This window comes from Engraulis encrasicolus, chromosome 3 (genome assembly GCF_034702125.1).
Source record: "Engraulis encrasicolus isolate BLACKSEA-1 chromosome 3, IST_EnEncr_1.0, whole genome shotgun sequence".
NCBI classification, from domain to species: Eukaryota; Metazoa; Chordata; class Actinopteri; order Clupeiformes; family Engraulidae; genus Engraulis; species Engraulis encrasicolus.
Window position 1 is genome coordinate 42,755,149 of NC_085859.1, and position 17,416 is coordinate 42,772,564.

Here is a 17,416-nt window from a genome sequence, read left to right on the forward strand (position 1 = left end):
ATGTTCAAGTCGACTATGATAGCGAGCGAAACAGCTGGAGGGGCGCCCTGCGTTGGGCACGGTGACTGCGATTTTCTCGGGTTAGGCCTACTGTTGTTCCTGGAACGACATCGCAAAGTTGGTCCTGGATCAACATCTGGTATGTTAGCCTATTCTAGGTCTGATTCCAAAAATTAACGGGCATGCCAAGTGCCGTCACGGTGGTAGCCTACGGCTCTGGTTATGGCTAGGTAGGCTATTACAGTGGCTATGTGGAACTGTGTGTAACGAAGGCTAACTAGCACAGAGTTGGCGTGGAATGTTGGTAAACCTCCCTCCGATAGCTTCATACAGTCTCGTGCCGTTGGGCCGAGAGACTAGTCTCTTGGCCCAGCGGTATCGTACTGTGTCTCCAATTGCCGAACCGATGTAGTTGACGAGATCGCACGTTCGATCCCCGAGGGGGGTGAACAGGTGCAAAATGAGCTCCGTCACATGTGCCTAAACCAAAACTAATTCCTAAACAACCTGTCAGTGAAAATGTGTGCACCAACCTAACAACATGCCAAATTATGCCTTTACCAAAAAATATTCCTAAACTTAACCTGTCAGTGAATAATTGTATTTTGTAACAGCATGGCACTTCGCATAACAGATCTTAATCCATAGGCTACAGAAGACGTTACTGGCGCGAAATCTGACATAGATAACCACTTTAACCAGATGTTGATCCAGGACCAACTTTGCGATGTCGTTCCAGCAGTAACCCGAGGAAATCGCGGTCACCGTTATGGCACAAGGTCTTTTTCACACAAAAGCACCAAAAATAATATTTAGCCTAGGCTAACACATAATTCGGTATGCCTACACCCTTCACATCAATACTATCTACAATACCACCCAAAACTCGTCCACATCAACTGTGTTAAGTCCGTGCTTATTACAGAGCTATGATTATTTCCAGAGCGAGTAACCACAGCTGATGATGTGACGCACTCGGCAATCTACTTTTGTGGACTTTTGTGTCAAATAGTTGGCTTGACCGTAACTGTAGATATTGTCAAGGTAGTAGCTTCACAAAACACATTCTGCAGACCTTTCAAGAATACATGAAGGGCTTTGGACACTTCGGTTTATGTGTGGATACCCTCAACATATTACGAGGTACGTGTGACGTTGTTTTGAGCTGTGTAAGACTTTAAAATGTTGTGTTTTTTAAATGTGGTGTAACCGCCGAGATACGATGCCCGCATTCTATGATATTGCTAGCTGATATGGCTAACGAGGCTTGATATTATCAAACTTTCTCAAAACGCATCGTTTTGCCTTGATTTAGGCAAACTTGTTCCAACTCCGGATAAATCCTTTAATGCGGGACTTCACTGGGAGCCAGTGAAGCTGTGTGAGTGTGGGGTGATGTGTTGCCACCGCTTTGTGTGAGATATGATTCTGGCTGCTGAATTCTGAACATACTGTAGTCGGTTCAAGGCTTTGTTGGGTAGGCCATACAGTACCCCATTGCAGCAGTCCAGGCGGGAAGTGATGAATGCATGGATAAGTGTTTCAGTCAGTCGGAGAGCATACCTGTCCACCATCCCTAATTTCCCGGGAAACTCCCTAATTTTGACTCATTTCCCGATTTCTTTCCGATTTGAATTTTTTCCCGGAAATATCCCGGATTTTTCACATTATCAAAAAGCACAGTCGGTCCATTAATTACACCCACGGCCCTGTCCGACGAGCCACTCCCCCTCTTGAAGAGAGATACAGAGGGTCTTGCTTATCAAGCTACCTGCCACAAGATTGTATGCCAGATATGACACCATGAAAATACAAGCTGTCACCCTCGAGCTCCATAGCGCTTGTGTGCACACTCTTTTCCTCAGAAACCGTCAGTTCATGCAACGCATAAAACAGCCTTGGAACAGTGAATCATGCGATTAACCTAATCACAACCTGTACCAGCACAAAGTTTTCTGCAACAAAACAACAAGAAGAAACTCATTGCGCTCATTGCACTGGGATTTTAGACGGTACTGTCTTTGCACACGCGCTGTTGTGAAAAGCAGAGTAGAACTCACCGTCCGATCCGTCTCTGTCATCCCATTGACTGTCAGTTCATTTGGACTTTAGGGAATTTTCCCGGATTTTGGGAGTTCAAAGTTGACAGGTATGTCGGAGAGTGATGTCCGGAGTCTGGAGATGTTCTTGAGAAGGAAGAAGGCAGATTTGGTGATGTTTTTGATGTGAGACTGGAATGAGAGGGAAGGGTCAAGGATGACACCTAGGTTTCGCACCTCTGAGGATGGCCTGATGGTACAGCCATCCACATCCAGGGACAGATCACCAACCTCCTTGGCGCGGGATGGGGGGTACACTGCAATGATCTGTTTTGTCGTTGTTGAGTTTGAGTAGGTTTGCAGCCATCCAGGTTTTAACGTTGCGCAGGCAGTTGATGAGTGGTGGAGGTGGGAGTGGAACAGAGAACTTGATGCTGATATATTAGTCTGGTCGTGATTTCATAAACCCGGAAATGTTGAGTGCCCTGAAGTTTTATTGCAGAAATGTCATCTATAGGTCAAATGAAGGGGATTTAGCTAGGTTGCTCAAAGTTGCACTTTGGGCAATTTGCATAATTAGCATAAATATATTGTTAAAGTGTACCTCCGGGATTTTGGACACCAGACCTCATTTCCGAGTCAGCCAGGGTGTAAACAATGTGTCCAGAACGTTTTTTTCACATTCCATGCAGTCCTTGTGAATTCTCATATCCATGTTGCTAAGCTAGCGCAAGTGAACGGAAATGGGTAGCCTGCCCCCAAAAATAGTCTTATACAGTTGCAACAACATTCAAAACAACCCCATTATTATGCCAGACTGCAAGTGTAAATACTTGTCTTGATAGAATGAAGTTTGAAATTAAACCAACATTGCAATCATGTTTGATCACCATCAGCAATTTGTGTTCCGGTTTGAAAGCTTGACAGCCGCGGAGTGATATTCCTAGTACAAATCCTAGCTTCGTTTGACACATCCATAACTTTTCCATAGAGCGAACTCCAACATCTTTGAAGTTTGTAAAACTGAACATCAAGAGTAATGCTTTCTGTCCGACTTTGTAAACCTTTCGTAACATTGAAACATATGCCATAACAATGTTTGGTTGTTACTAGATGACCCGTGTGTCTACACAGCATGTTGGCGAACAGAACGCACACTCTTCTCCCTTTCATCCTCCCATTCCATCTCGTCTCAAAAAAACATTCCATGTAATAATAACTAGAGCAACGAGTGACATATTTCACAATGTCAAGCCAGATCACATAGCGTTGCGTAACGTATGAGTCCATACGGCAATTCTAATGCCATTTGTTATAGCAATTACACAAAATAACAGTAAAGCAGTACAACATGCAAATCCAAAAAGTTTGCAAAAGTGAACGTTATTCCCCTCTCCCTGACCTCGCTCGCAAACACCAAGAGTAATGCTTTCTGTCCGACTTTGTCAACCTTTCGTAACATTGAATATGCCATGACAATGTTTAGTTGTTACTAGATGACCCGTGTGTCTACAGAGCATTAGATGTTGGCGAACAGAACAGTGCACCCATCTCTTCTAAATCCCTTTCATCCTTCCATTCCATCTCGTCTCAAAAAACATTCCCTGTAATAACAACTAGAGTTACGAGTGACATATTCCACAATGTCAAGCCAGATCACATAGCGTTGCGTAACTTATGAATCCATAGGAATACGGCAAGTCATGTCTAATGCCATTTGTCACAGCAATTACACAAAATAACAGTAAAGCATTACAACATGCCAATCCAAAAGGGTAACTTCTAGCCCAAGTTTTGGCTAACGTAGGCGAAGCCATTATACCACTGGGCTACCATCATAGAAGCAGAAAGCATAGCAAACCTGTTCTTCGGAGACTGTTGGTGCGTGCCACAAAATGTAGATCTGGGAATGCGGTTGGCACTGCGCACACCTTAGAGTTTTCCGTGTAGGTATTAGACTTCGAGAAGGACTTTGTGAAGTCGTCGGGACTGAAATGGTCACTGCAAAGCACCGGGGTAGCTTACGGAGCGTCTCCATCGGTGTGTTGATGTAGCCCTGCAGCCAGGAGCCAGAGTTTGGTTCTTTCAACATCTTTCACGGAAACCAATGGAAACTTGCCGATACCCATCTGTGGGCTTTATTATTGCAGTTGGTATATACACACTGATGTTAATTTCAAACTTCATTCTACTAAGACAAACATTTACACTTGCAGTATGGCATAATAACGGTTTTGTTTTGAATGTTGTTGCAACGGGATAAGACTATTTTTGGGGGCAGACTACCCATTTCCGTTCACTTGCGCTAGCTTAGCAACATGGATATGAGAATTCACAAGGACTGCATGGAATGTGAAAAAAACGTTCTGGACACATTGTTTACACCCTGGCTGACTCGGAAATGAGGTCTGGTGTCCAAAATCCCGGAGGTACACTTTAAGGTAAGGACTACTACTGGTGAATATGCTTGAAAAATTAAATCATAGATATCACCTTGAAACTTTCTCAGTTGATTACTGATGATAAGAGAAGAAAAAAATGTATTGGATGTTTTTTGTATTTTGATGTTTAGATATGCAAATGAGGGCATGCATCATTAATTATGCACTAATTTGCATACACACGAAATCAGCTTTTCATGGTAAAACCAGACTGAAAATTATTTTTCTGTGGGTAAAATTTGTATATTTCAGTCTTGAGGTGGTGAAAACCCTCTGAGGAACCTGGTCAAGAAGATGTTTTGACATGGATAGATTATAGTGGAGTCTGTTAAGGGTTTTACCGTTACGGAAGTGACAAAAGCACCAGACTTTGCATGGTGTTTCTTTCAGGGTATATTTAGTTTAGTTTAGTTTAGTTTAGTTTAGTTTATTTAGTTTAGTTCAACAGGGACCATGCACAATACACATTGATTACAGAAGTAAAAAGATGGCTTGTGCCAGATTATAGCTATATAGCTAATTTCCATCTGCAGTCCCTGGACAGGTAAAACAAATATTAAAATACAATAACATAAACAAGATATAAACAAGTAAGCACATCCATAGGCCATAGGTCAAACACACACACACACACACACACACACACACACACACACACACACACACACACACACACACACACACACACACACACACACACACGCACACACATTAAAATGGCATACAGTGTGAGTCATATATATTTTTTTTAAAACATATGATTAATGTTGACAAGACCGGTTGGTTAATATCCATTTTTTCACACCCCTTGAGAAGGCCTGATAATCAGTAATACTTTTAAGGTTACTGGGTAGACTATTCCATGGTTTGGTTGCCCTGAAGGAGAAGGCTGACTGAGCAAAAGCAGTTCGTCGGATTGGGAGACTACAATCACCCCTAATGGTAGATCTTGACGTTCTGCTCATCAATTCAGAGCAGGGTTGAACAAATGTTCTTAGGGGTGGGGGTGCTGCATTGTGAATAATTTTATGGATTAGCCGCAGATCAGAAAATTGTACGATATTTTCAAGGCTGAGCATATTATACTTGCTCAGTATAGGACAATGGTGGTACTGAAAAGATCTTCTATCTAGGACCTTCAGGGCCTGCTTGTATAGTGAATCAATGGATTTTAAGACAGTCTTGTTGGCCTGGGACCAGCTTGATAAACAATAATGCAGGTGGGACATAATCATAGCATTGACATAAGTCACAGCAGCATCAATACTCAGAGAGTTACGGATATGTCTAAAATTTGATATGCTATACTTTACAGTATTACCCAGCTTTTTAATGTGTTTCTTAAAACTAAGAGTAGAATCTAAGGTCACACCTAAATATTTAAACTCATCAACATTATTTAGCTTTGTTCCATCAACATATATATCTGGAACAACATTTAGTTTAAATCTATTGTGAAAATACATTGTAACAGTTTTGTTGGTGTTTAGTGTCAGACAGGAGGTTTTTAACCACATTGAGACCTTAGTTAGTGTTTGAGTCAATTTGCTGGCCACCTGTACCGGATCTTTGCCGTGTGTAAATAATACAGTGTCGTCAGCATACATCAGTATCTCCACACCCTCACATACAGATGGAAGATCATTTATGTAAGTGCTGAACAACAAAGGTCCCAATATGGAACCTTGTGGCACCCCTATGGAGCATGCTTTTAAGGAAGATATTTTATCATTAATCTTAACACATTGGGCCCTATTTAATAGATAGGACTCTATCCACTTTAGTACACCTGGAGCCAGCTGAAAGCACGCCAACTTTGAGAGGAGTACTGGATGATTGACTGTGTCAAAAGCCTTGCGAAGGACTATATGTAGTAATTCTAGCCTAGGAGCCCTCTGAAAAAAACTTTTTAACATGTCATATGAGTGAGTCTGTGCTTACATGCTTGACAGCAAATGTAATGTTGTGAACAATTTGATAAAATTCATACTTCGCCTGTATTAAAATGAGTATTTCCCACCCTGAAACTAAGGTGAGAATAGACTGTTGCGAATGCTCACTCAGCAGCATACTGAATGGGGAGCTGTCAGTGCAACAAGGTGTCCAAGGTAGCAGCCTCTCCATCTTCTAATTTCCATAACATAAATATTTTTATTTGCACGAGATAGAGTAAGGGACAAGGCCTCTCCATGTGTGTGAATAATCCATAACATCACCAAATTCTACATCTTCACAGGTAGTATTGTGCATATACAGTAGTGAGTGCATTTCAGTCATTTTTAAGAATGGCATTATAAATTACTCAATGTATATTTTCAGTTGGGATGAAATAAAGAAAATTATTTCTAAGTAGATGTTCAGTAAGTAGACAGAGGTAAATGGATTTCTTTTTTCACAAGTCCTCACCTAGTAGTATACTTGTGTTGTATTACCGTTACCTCAGTGATCATTGAGTACCTCAATTGCTACTTCAAAACTGACCGTTCATGGACAACATGAACCATAGGTCTTTGCCACCCTTACCCATAGGAGACATATCTACTGTATATAACACAGCAATTCTCATATGGCATATACTGGTAATATAAAAGTGAACCATTACACATTTTTTTGATATGCAAGGCACATACAGTATAGTCCGGGAGGAAGGATAGCCAACCATGCCCCCTTCCCCCCCGCCCCAACGAAATGCCACAGGACCTTTTTAACCTTCAAGATTTATAGTGGTAACAGTAACATTACTCATTCCCACCACATCTTTTTGCATCATATTGTACTTGACCTCAGAATACTCTACATGTTTCAGTCCTATGTATTTGTACAATAGTACAGTAGCATACAGTACAGTGCAGCACAGTACAGTAGAGTACAGTATGTTACAGTAGAGTACAATACAGTTCAGTATAGTACAGTACAGTAGAGTACAGTATAGTAGAGTACAGTATAGTGAAGTACAGTACAGTTCAGTAGAGTACAGTACAGTGCAGTAGAGTATAGTACAGTAGAGTACAGTACAGTAGAGTACAGTATAGTACAGTATAGTACAGTACACTAGAGTAGAATACAGTAGAGTGCAGTACAGTACAGTATAGTACAGTACGGTACACTAGAGTAGAGTATATTACAGTGTAGTACAGTACAGTAGAGTACAGTGCAGCAGAGTACATTGCAGTACAGTACTGTACTGTACTGTAATAAACTGTAATAAACTGTAATACAGTATATAGTCTTGATGATCACATCGCCTTCACCATCTCCATATTCTGTTTTGACACTCTCTTCAGCCTCATTATCTTCTTGGTATTCATCCTTATGAACTATGAATGGTTAAGATACGGTCCCCCCAACACTTTTTAAATGGTGTGGTGAGGGATGCAAATTATTGATTCGTGTCATCACAATTAATTGATAAACGATTAATTGATACTATTGTATGATGTTTGTATACGTAGCTCTTTTGAATTTGTTCACTGTATATGTAGGCCTACATGCAGGCTACAGCTGTTTAGCATGAAACACCTAATTCATCCATCTACGGTACTTGTCAAAACTGTCTCTTGACCAGGGTCTTGAAATGGTTTTCACTACCTCAACCCTGAAATATACATATTTTATCCACAGAAAAATTATTTTGAGTCTGGTTTTACCATGCAAAGCTGATTTCATGTGTATGCAAATTAGTGCATAATTGATGATTCATGCCCTCATTTGCATATCTTAACATCAAAATACAAAAAACATCCAATACATTTTTTTTTCTTCTCTTATCATCAGTAATCAACTGAGAAAGTTTCAAGGTGATATCTATGATTTAAGTTTTTTGGCCTATTCACCTATATAGTCTTACCTTAACAATTATATTTATGCTAATTATGCAAATTGCCCCAAGTGCAACTTTGAACAATCAAGCTAAATCCCATTCATTTGACCCATATATGACATTTCTGCTATAAAACTTTAGGGTGCTCAACATTTTTGGGTCCAGTGTAGGGAGCAATGGGGATCTCGAATAGACTATATATTTGGGTATCGCCTGCATAGCTGTGCAAATAAACTATATTACATTTATTTTGCCCAGCTGCTAACCTCGAGTCTGCTCCCTGTTGTAGAGTGATCACAGTTCACACCATTCATTTTTATTTATTTTTATCAAGCAAAGATGTCTTATGCCGATACATACACACATGTTTTTAGCCTTGTTTTGCTTTTTTACTTAGATGCTTGAAAAAAGAAGACTTGCCAACAGCCAAAGACAATAACAACTCTTCCATAACTGGAACATGTTCTTCTCAAACTGATTGAGTTCAAGTGTGTGCAAAGTATTTCTCTCATTGCAATGAAGCCACCAGGCAGTATTTTATGTGACTTTGGGAAGTGTAACTGCTCTGGGTCTTTTTTTTTTTTTTTTCATTTACTTAATAACAAGGGCTGCTTTAAAGACTTGTGCACAGTGTCACAATTCACATGGTCTGAAGCTCCGACGTCATTTAGCCCTGTTGCATTACAGCCTAATAAGGATTCTTCTCACCTCACATGTGGCAAACAAAGCAGGTGGGTATTGTTCATGTGACTGGGCCACATACTGATTTCCCTTTTTACCTTTTACTTCCCATGGAAGTATGAACTTTACTTGGCCATGGCCCAGGCGGCTAAGGCACCAAACTGATACACTGGAGACAAGAGAGATGAACAGACCAAGGATATGGATCACTGGAACCATGTCGTGTGGTCTGATGAGACCAAGATAAACAAATTTGCTTTAGATGGTGTTCAGCATGTGTGGTGGTAAACAAGTGCATTTTACCAAAAAAGTGCATAATCTGGCTAGTCAAGCATGGTAGTGGGACCGTTTGGGGATATATGAATGCCGTCAACATTGGAAATCTGAATTACATCTAAAAGAAGCATGCATGTCAACATTGCACTATGACTACAGAAGCAGATCAGTGGTGTAGTCTACGTAGAACGCGGGTATACGGAGTATACCCACTTCTAAATTTCAGGGATTTCAGTATACCCACTTAAAATGGATTTATCCATTGTTTTCAATAGCACAAATATATACAGTATACCCACTTCAAAAAATGCTCAAATATACAGTATACCCACCATAAAAAAGTAGACTACACCACTGAAGCAGATCATGATACTCTCCATAGGATTTCATTCAAATCTCACACCCATCAATTGTAGCCAGTTGCAGACTCAAAATGTACAATTTCAATGTACTGAAAGGTTGAAACACACACCGATGACCTCCCTTTTAATCCCTTTTCATTTCGAAATGAAAAAATAAATGTAGTTGCTGCCAAAGGTGGTTCTACAAAGTATTAAGCAAAGGCTGTGAATACTTAAGTAAATATGATTTCTTTGTTTTTTATTTTTTTACAAATTTTCAAATCTGTCAAGACAACTTGTTTTTCACATGGTCATAATGGAATAATTTGTGTAGGATTTTGACAACAGAGATTCATTTGTAGCATTTGGAATAAGGCTGTAAGATAATAAAATGTGAAAAAAGTGAAGCGCTGTGAATACTTTCCGGATTAACTGTATATTCAAAACATGCTTGCTCTCTCAGGTACATTTAAAATGGGTAGGGTGGGGGTGGGGGGACTTTGAACATTTCAATGGCTGTTTAAATAACGACATGTACAAGTTATTGCGTACACAGTTATAATAATAATAATAATAATAATAACAACAACTTGGTTTTATATAGCGCCTTTCAAGGAACCCAATGTCGCTTTACATGGGGTGGGGTGGGTGGGGTGGGGGGGGGTCGGGGGGCAGGGGAAGGGACAGTGAAGTTAAAGTCCATATGCCTCTGTGAATAGAGGGGCAGGGGAAGGGCCAGTCAAGTTAAGGTCCATATACCTCTGTGAATAGATGGGATCTACGGTGCTTCTTGAACGTAGCCAGTGTGGGGGCCTGGCGTATGTTGGGAGGTAGACTGTTCCAGAGTGTGGGGGCAGCAACACAGAAGGCTCTGTCACCAACAGTACGAAGTCTGGCTCGGGGGATGATAAGATTGTCCTTTTCAGAAGACCGCGCAGAGACCTGGACTGGGAGTGGGGTTGGAGGAGTTCGTAGAGGTACTGAGGAGCAAGAGAGTGAAGTGATTTGTATGTCAACAGGAGAATTTTGTACTCAATGCGGGACTTCACTGGGAGCCAGTGAAGCTGTCTGAGTGTGGGAGTGATGTGTTGCAACCGCTTTGTGCGAGATATGATTCTGGCTGCTGAGTTCTGAACATACTGTAGTCGGTCCAAGGCTTTGTTGGGTAGGCCATACAGTACCCCATTGCAGTAGTCCAGGCGGGAAGTGATGAATGCATGGATAAGTGTTTCAGTCACAGAGTCGGAGAGTGAGGGCCAGAGTCTGGAGATGTTCTTGAGATGGGAAAAGGCAGATTTGGTGATGTTTTTGATGTGAGACTGGGATGAGAGGGAAGGGTCAAGGATGACACCTAGGTTTCGCACCTCTGAGGATGGCCTGATGGTATAGCCATCCACATCCAGGGACAGATCATCAACCTCCTTGGCCTGGGATGGGGGGTACACTGCAATGATCTCTGTTTTGTTGTTGTTGAGTTTGAGTAGGTTTGCAGCCATCCAGGTTTTAACGTTACGCAGGCAGTTGATGAGTGGTGGAGGTGGGAGTGGAACAGAGAACTTGATGCTGATATATATTTGGGTATCGTCTGCATAGCTGTGAAAATTGAGACCATGGTGACGGATAATATTGCCAAGAGGGAGCATGTAGATAGAGAATAAGAGGGGGCCAAGCACTGATCCTTGAGGCACGCCGTGGTTGACTGGGGCTATTGAAGAATTCGCATCCTTGATGGTGACATATTGTGTCCTTCCAGTGAGATAGGAGTTGAACCAGGCAAGTGCAGAATCGGTGAGGCCAAGGTAGTCATGGAGGCGGGTCAGGAGAATGGCATGGGAGACCGTGTAAAAGGCTGCAGAGATCGAGGAGAATGAGAAGGGTGATGAGTATGGGCGCGATCACACAGACCGCGGATTTCTGCCTACAATCTGCGATGCGCGTCCAGCTGATTAATCAGAAGTGACCACACCAAGCGCGGATCCACTGCCTATTCGAATGCGGTGACTAGGCAACGTAACGACAACTGTCACTCGCAACGTAGCCTAATCGATGGTGTTGTGTCATTAAATGATGTGAAAACATACACAAAATGCTTTGTCCATTCATCTATGTAAAGTTAATAGAAGACGAGCTCTTTACTTGCTCTCCTATCGTTGGATAGGGAATATGATATGAATGTTGATAACGGTCTCCTATCGAACATCTGGAAATCCGCCGCGGGTTTTCCGCTTTGAGTTGAACTTTTTTCAACTCGATCCGCCCGGCGCGGAGAGGCTGAGAATCCGCAACCCGCCTTGCACTGATATCAGACGCGTAATCCGCTCATTTTCATTGACAAACAATAGAATACATCCGCCTGCTACTGTAAAATCCGCGTTCTGTGTGATCGCGCCCTAAGGCTGTAACGATACACCCAACCCACGATTCGGTTTGTATCACGATATATGACCCACGGTTCGATATGCCCCACGATTTCACACAAAAAAAAATGAAAAAAAAAATTTTGAAAAAAAAGAAAGAAAATAAATTATATATATACTTTGCAATTAATATCTTTTTGCATTAATTTTGTAGGTTTACAAGGCTGAATGACAGGGCTGGACTGGGATCTGAAAAGGGCCCGGGCAATTTTTGACTCCTGAGGGCCCAGTGCCTCTATCGGTATATTTGTATCTGTATATGATGACATTGTCTCGGCGTATATATACAGACATATAATGTATGTATAATGTATAGGCCTTTATATGGTGGTCATGTTTTTGTTACACAGAAGATATTCTTGCCCACTGGACCTGGGCTGAAAGGAAGAAAAAAGCTGCTGTGCACCATGTTCCCTTCATACTGCTTCTGAAGTTCTGAGTAGCCTATGTTTGAGGGTAGGAGATAGAGAGAGGAGGACAACTAACTTTATTTTCCTGATTATGAGCCCTGGCCAGTGAATCTTAATATAAAAAAGTATCCATACCAAAAACTGAAAATGGGTCCCACAGACCCAAACACATTAAGAGTGGAGTGTCACAATGGGAGTTTCCCAGGTGGGCTTTCAAAGCAATATTTCACTAACATGCGCGCGCGCACACACACACACACACACACTGCAAATTGGACACCAAATCTAATAATAATAATAAAATCTCGTAAAAATAATAATTTCCTAGGTTGAATGTTTTTATTCTTCCGCTTCAAATTGCTCCAGTTCATACAGTCAGTGAGCCTGCTTACTAAATGGCATGTTAACAACACGCCCCCCTTACCCAACGCGGCCCAAAACCAAAAGTTGTTATCTAGGCATGAACTGTAATGCAGCTTGAGACTCATCAAAAGAGGCTCAGATTGTCAACGTCTGACAAGTGGGGTTTTTTCGGACACTCGCCATTTTTTCACCACAGCAAAACCAAGTCGTATTGCTTAGACTTCCAACATAGCCTACACACTGCAATGCCAACAACAACACAAATAGCTAGAGCGTTCACAGCAGGTCAAGTGAGCGCGTATAGCGATTCCCTAACAATGGCACGGCTGGTCGGCGTCTTACTTATCCATCTAAGAGGCAGATAATACTCAAGATAAAACCAGATGTCTTGATAATGACGTGACATGACATTAGGGGAAAGATTACAAAAATGCATTTTGTATAAAATCGTAGTTGCACAACACGGCGACAAGCAGAAGAGTAAAAAAAGATATTGTAGGATTTGAGAAAGGGGAAGGGCAGGGATGCGCCATTGCGCCGTAATTAACATGCAATTACAAGACACAGTACACATGTCGTCCGTGTGACAGCCGACACATTAAAAGAAATGACTACAAGAAGTTCATGAAAATAAATCTACATATTTGATACTGATTTGAGCGAGTGAAGAGGGACGACAACTTAAGTTTCATGCGGGAAAACGCCGAAGCCAGCTAGATGTAGAGGACAGGGCACGACGCATAACTAATACACAGCACACATCACGGCCTTGTGACAAGACAAATGAACGACTTCTATGCTGGCATTACACCATTACAAGAGAAGGGCAGGGAAAGGCATCAAAATGAGTACATGTTTGCGAGTGATTTGATTAAGTCAGGATGACAACTTGGTCTCAGGCAAGGGAACCAGACGGTATGGGTAATAGGGGTAGCCAAACTAGCTAGAGGGTGTGCTGGGGTGAAGACTAACCTCAATATCCCTGAGTCACGTCTCGTCTCCCGTCTCCTCATCTTTTCTTCCCCTGCTCGAACCCTCTCCTACACCTACACCTCCTCCTCCTCCTCCTCTTCATTATCCAGCACCACCTGTCCGCTCGCGGCCCCAGTGTCCCAACCTATCGAGCCGTCCAGCAGTGGTTCCCCAATCCCCATCTCCGACGGGCCGAACCACATTAGCTCGAGCTTATGTTTTTAGTTTTAAACAACTTGTCAGTGATTTTAGCACATTTTGCCGCGTCCAATTTAGGGTATGCGTTATCTTTTCTTGCGCTTGTCATGTAGCCACTCTTCTTTCTCCATTTTGCGTCCTATCGTCCACCAGAGTTTTAAGCCAGGTGGTCGTCAACTACTATTGAGGTGATGATTAGTTTTGTCAAGTGGGGGTCTGTAGGGAGGGGCGGGCCTTAGAGAACCGAAGTGTTTCATTGGACTAGCCCAATGTGCATCAGAAGAAGCATTCAATGGGTGCCGATGTGTCATTTTTTACGGGTGCAGACAATAAAAAAATAATTGATATATATTTGTATTATTATTTCGGGACCTGGGAGGGCCCGAGACGCGTGAGGGCCGACCGGGATTTGCCCGGTACGCCAGATGGCCAGTCCACCCCTGCTGAATGATGTTGCAGATATAGGCTACCACTGCAACCTGTTCCCAGGTGTTGACATCAAAACACAACACAGAGAAATAAGGGATATTAGTTCACCAAGGAAAAAGGCTTATACATAGGCTAATATCATATGTTGAGAGAGAGAAAGAGAGGGAGAGAGAGGTGGGGTTGTCAGGGTGTATGGTCATTGGCAGCTGTCTTACTTTATCAAACATTAGGCCTATCCAATTAATATCCAAACATTAAAACAACACTGGCCATATATCGTCAGGAAACATGTTGTATTAAGTTAGGCTACTTAAAGAAATGCAACACTTAATTTTGATTAAGTTAAATATTTCCGTAGCTTTTTTTGATCGTGCAGCAGCGCCTGCCCGTAGCCTACAATCAAAACTCGAAATGAACCTCAGTTAGTTCTCACTGCTACGTAACGCACACGTTTTTCGTTTTGTTTTGTGGTTTGACATTTTTTCAAGAGCGAGAATGAATGCAGAGGCTGAAATGGAGCATGCTTTCTGCTTATGTAGGCGGTAATTTTACAATATAGCCTAACATTAATGTGGGAAGAAATAATGCTGCCTAATATCCTGCCTATCGACCTCAACATTCGTCCGACTTCGGGCACCTCCCTACAAGCGATTCCAGGCTGGTTTATAGGCAGGCGGAGCATCTCGTGTGCTCTCTCTCGCTCTCTCTCTCTCTCTCTCTGCTCCAACGTCAAACTCCACTCGCAATACATCGCGCGTGAATGAATAAAAAAAATCTTGACACGTTTATAAAAGCCTTCTTGGTCTGTTGTTCATTTGTCCTTCACCTTCCGATGTTTGCCCAAGTTTTTCGTCTCACGGAGGTTGCTCAGGCAATGGATAACAACAACGTGCTGGTTGGAAGGAGCATTTTATATGAGAAAGGGGTGATGGAACTGTTACTCGAACGTGTGCGCCCTTTTTCTCCTGGTCTTTTTAAGCGCATATGCAAACTCTTGGCTGTTTGTTGCCTGTTGTGTTCTACACTGAGGGGTATCAACTTTAAAAGGGCACATCGCGATTCTGTGAGGAAGCTTCGCGATAGGGGTTCGTGGGTCTGCGTACCGCGATCCCTCGGTTCGATGCAATATCGTTACAGCCTTAGTGATTAGTCCTTTATCCGTGGCTATTAAGAGGTCGTTGGGGATTTTGATGAGAGCTGTCTCTGTACTGTGGTGAGCTCTGAAGCCGGATTGAAGGGGTTCATGAAGGTTGTGGTGCATCATGTGGTCTTGTAGCTGGGTAGCTACAGCTCTTTCCAGTAGTTTGCTGAGGAATGGTAAATTTGAAATCGGCCTGTAGTTGCTTGGCTCGTCGGGGTCGAGGGTGGGTGTCTTTTTTAGAGTAGAGATAACCACTGCTGTCTTACAGTTGGTAGGCACCACCCTAGATGTCAGAAAGCAGTTGATGATGGAGGTCATAGCTGGACAGAGTGTGGGTAGGCATGCCTTCACCAGTGCAGTGGGCATTGGATCCAACTTGCTGGAAGTGGATTTTGATTTCAGTACCAGGTCAGAGACCTGGCTCTCAGCAAGTGTGGAGAAGGAGGATAGGGAGCAGCCAGGTGTGTGGCTCATGGCAGTAGGGTTGTAGTCCCCAGGGTACCAGGCAGGTGATAGACAGGTCATCAGCTGGGAAAATTAGGCCTTTTGTCCTACCACACTTTTCTCTGTGGATTACTGACCAGAAGCCCTATTGGAAGGAATTGAAACATGGGCCACGTCAATTTTTGCTCAGAATTTAACATGGCCGCCATTTTCCAAAATGACTTGTTTTCATGCATTATTACATTGTACTATAAGGTGATATTCATGAACGATGAACTACTTTCAGCACTATTCTGTCCTATTTCCTTACATACATGTTTACAAAGGTTGACTAAACTAAAAGAAATGAAAATAAAGTTGGCCACCTTGCAATATCCAAAGGAAAGTGCTGAAAATAAGGATTGAAATGCACATACAGAGTCTATGGCTGCTAAAATTAGGCCTATTGTCCTGTCAGGGTTTTCACAGTGGATTACAGACCAGAAGGCCTATTGAAAAAGATGAAAACTTGGGGCCATCTAGGTGCTCCAAAATTCAAAATGTTCTCTGTTTTTCAGAATGGCAGACTTTCACACATTTTCTCAATACTGTAAGGCCATAATTATCAATAAAGATGACCTATTTTTCAGTTAAATTGTCTCCTTACAGATGTGAGTATAAAGGTTGTCTAGAAAAAGGCATGAATATATATACAGGGGGTGGACAAAATAACTGAGACACCTGTCATTTTAGTGTCATTTAGTTCCTCTTGCATCCACAGTTAATCCTGTTGGATGTGGTTCATCCTTATTGGTGGTATGCAGACATTACCTTGGATACTGTGGCTCCGAGACTTGCTGTATCGGTCAAAGATGCAAAGATACTGTGGCTCCGAGACTTGCTGTCTCGGTCAAAGATGCAAAGATACTGTGGCTCTGAGACTTGCTGTCTCGGTCAAAGATGCAACAGTTACACAGAATTTCTCCTTTTTGAACTCTGACATGTCACCCATAATGTTGTGTGCATTGCAAAATGTTGAGCAAAACTGTGCTCATTGAACCTTCACACTTCACTTTACTGGTGCAATGTGCCATTAATGAAGATTGACCAACAGGCTGGTCCACTTGAGCCATTAAACTTCCAACACTAAAATGATAGGTGTCTCAGTTATTTTGTCCACCCCCTGTATCTTGCCACTTTGAAATATCCAAAGGAATGGTGTCAAATCATTGAATCTCACAAACACAGTGGACTGCTGAAAAAAGGCATATTGTCCTGCCAAACTGTGTGTGTGCGTGCGTGCGTGCGTGCGTTTGTATGTGTGTGTACGTGTGCCTGAGTGCGTTTTTCTGAAGTGTGTGTGGCCAGTGTGCTTCTTTACATACACTGACATAGACACAGTAGACCGGGTGTGTGTGTGTTGGGAGGGGTAGGGGGGACCGAATGATGTGGAGGAGCGGGGGGA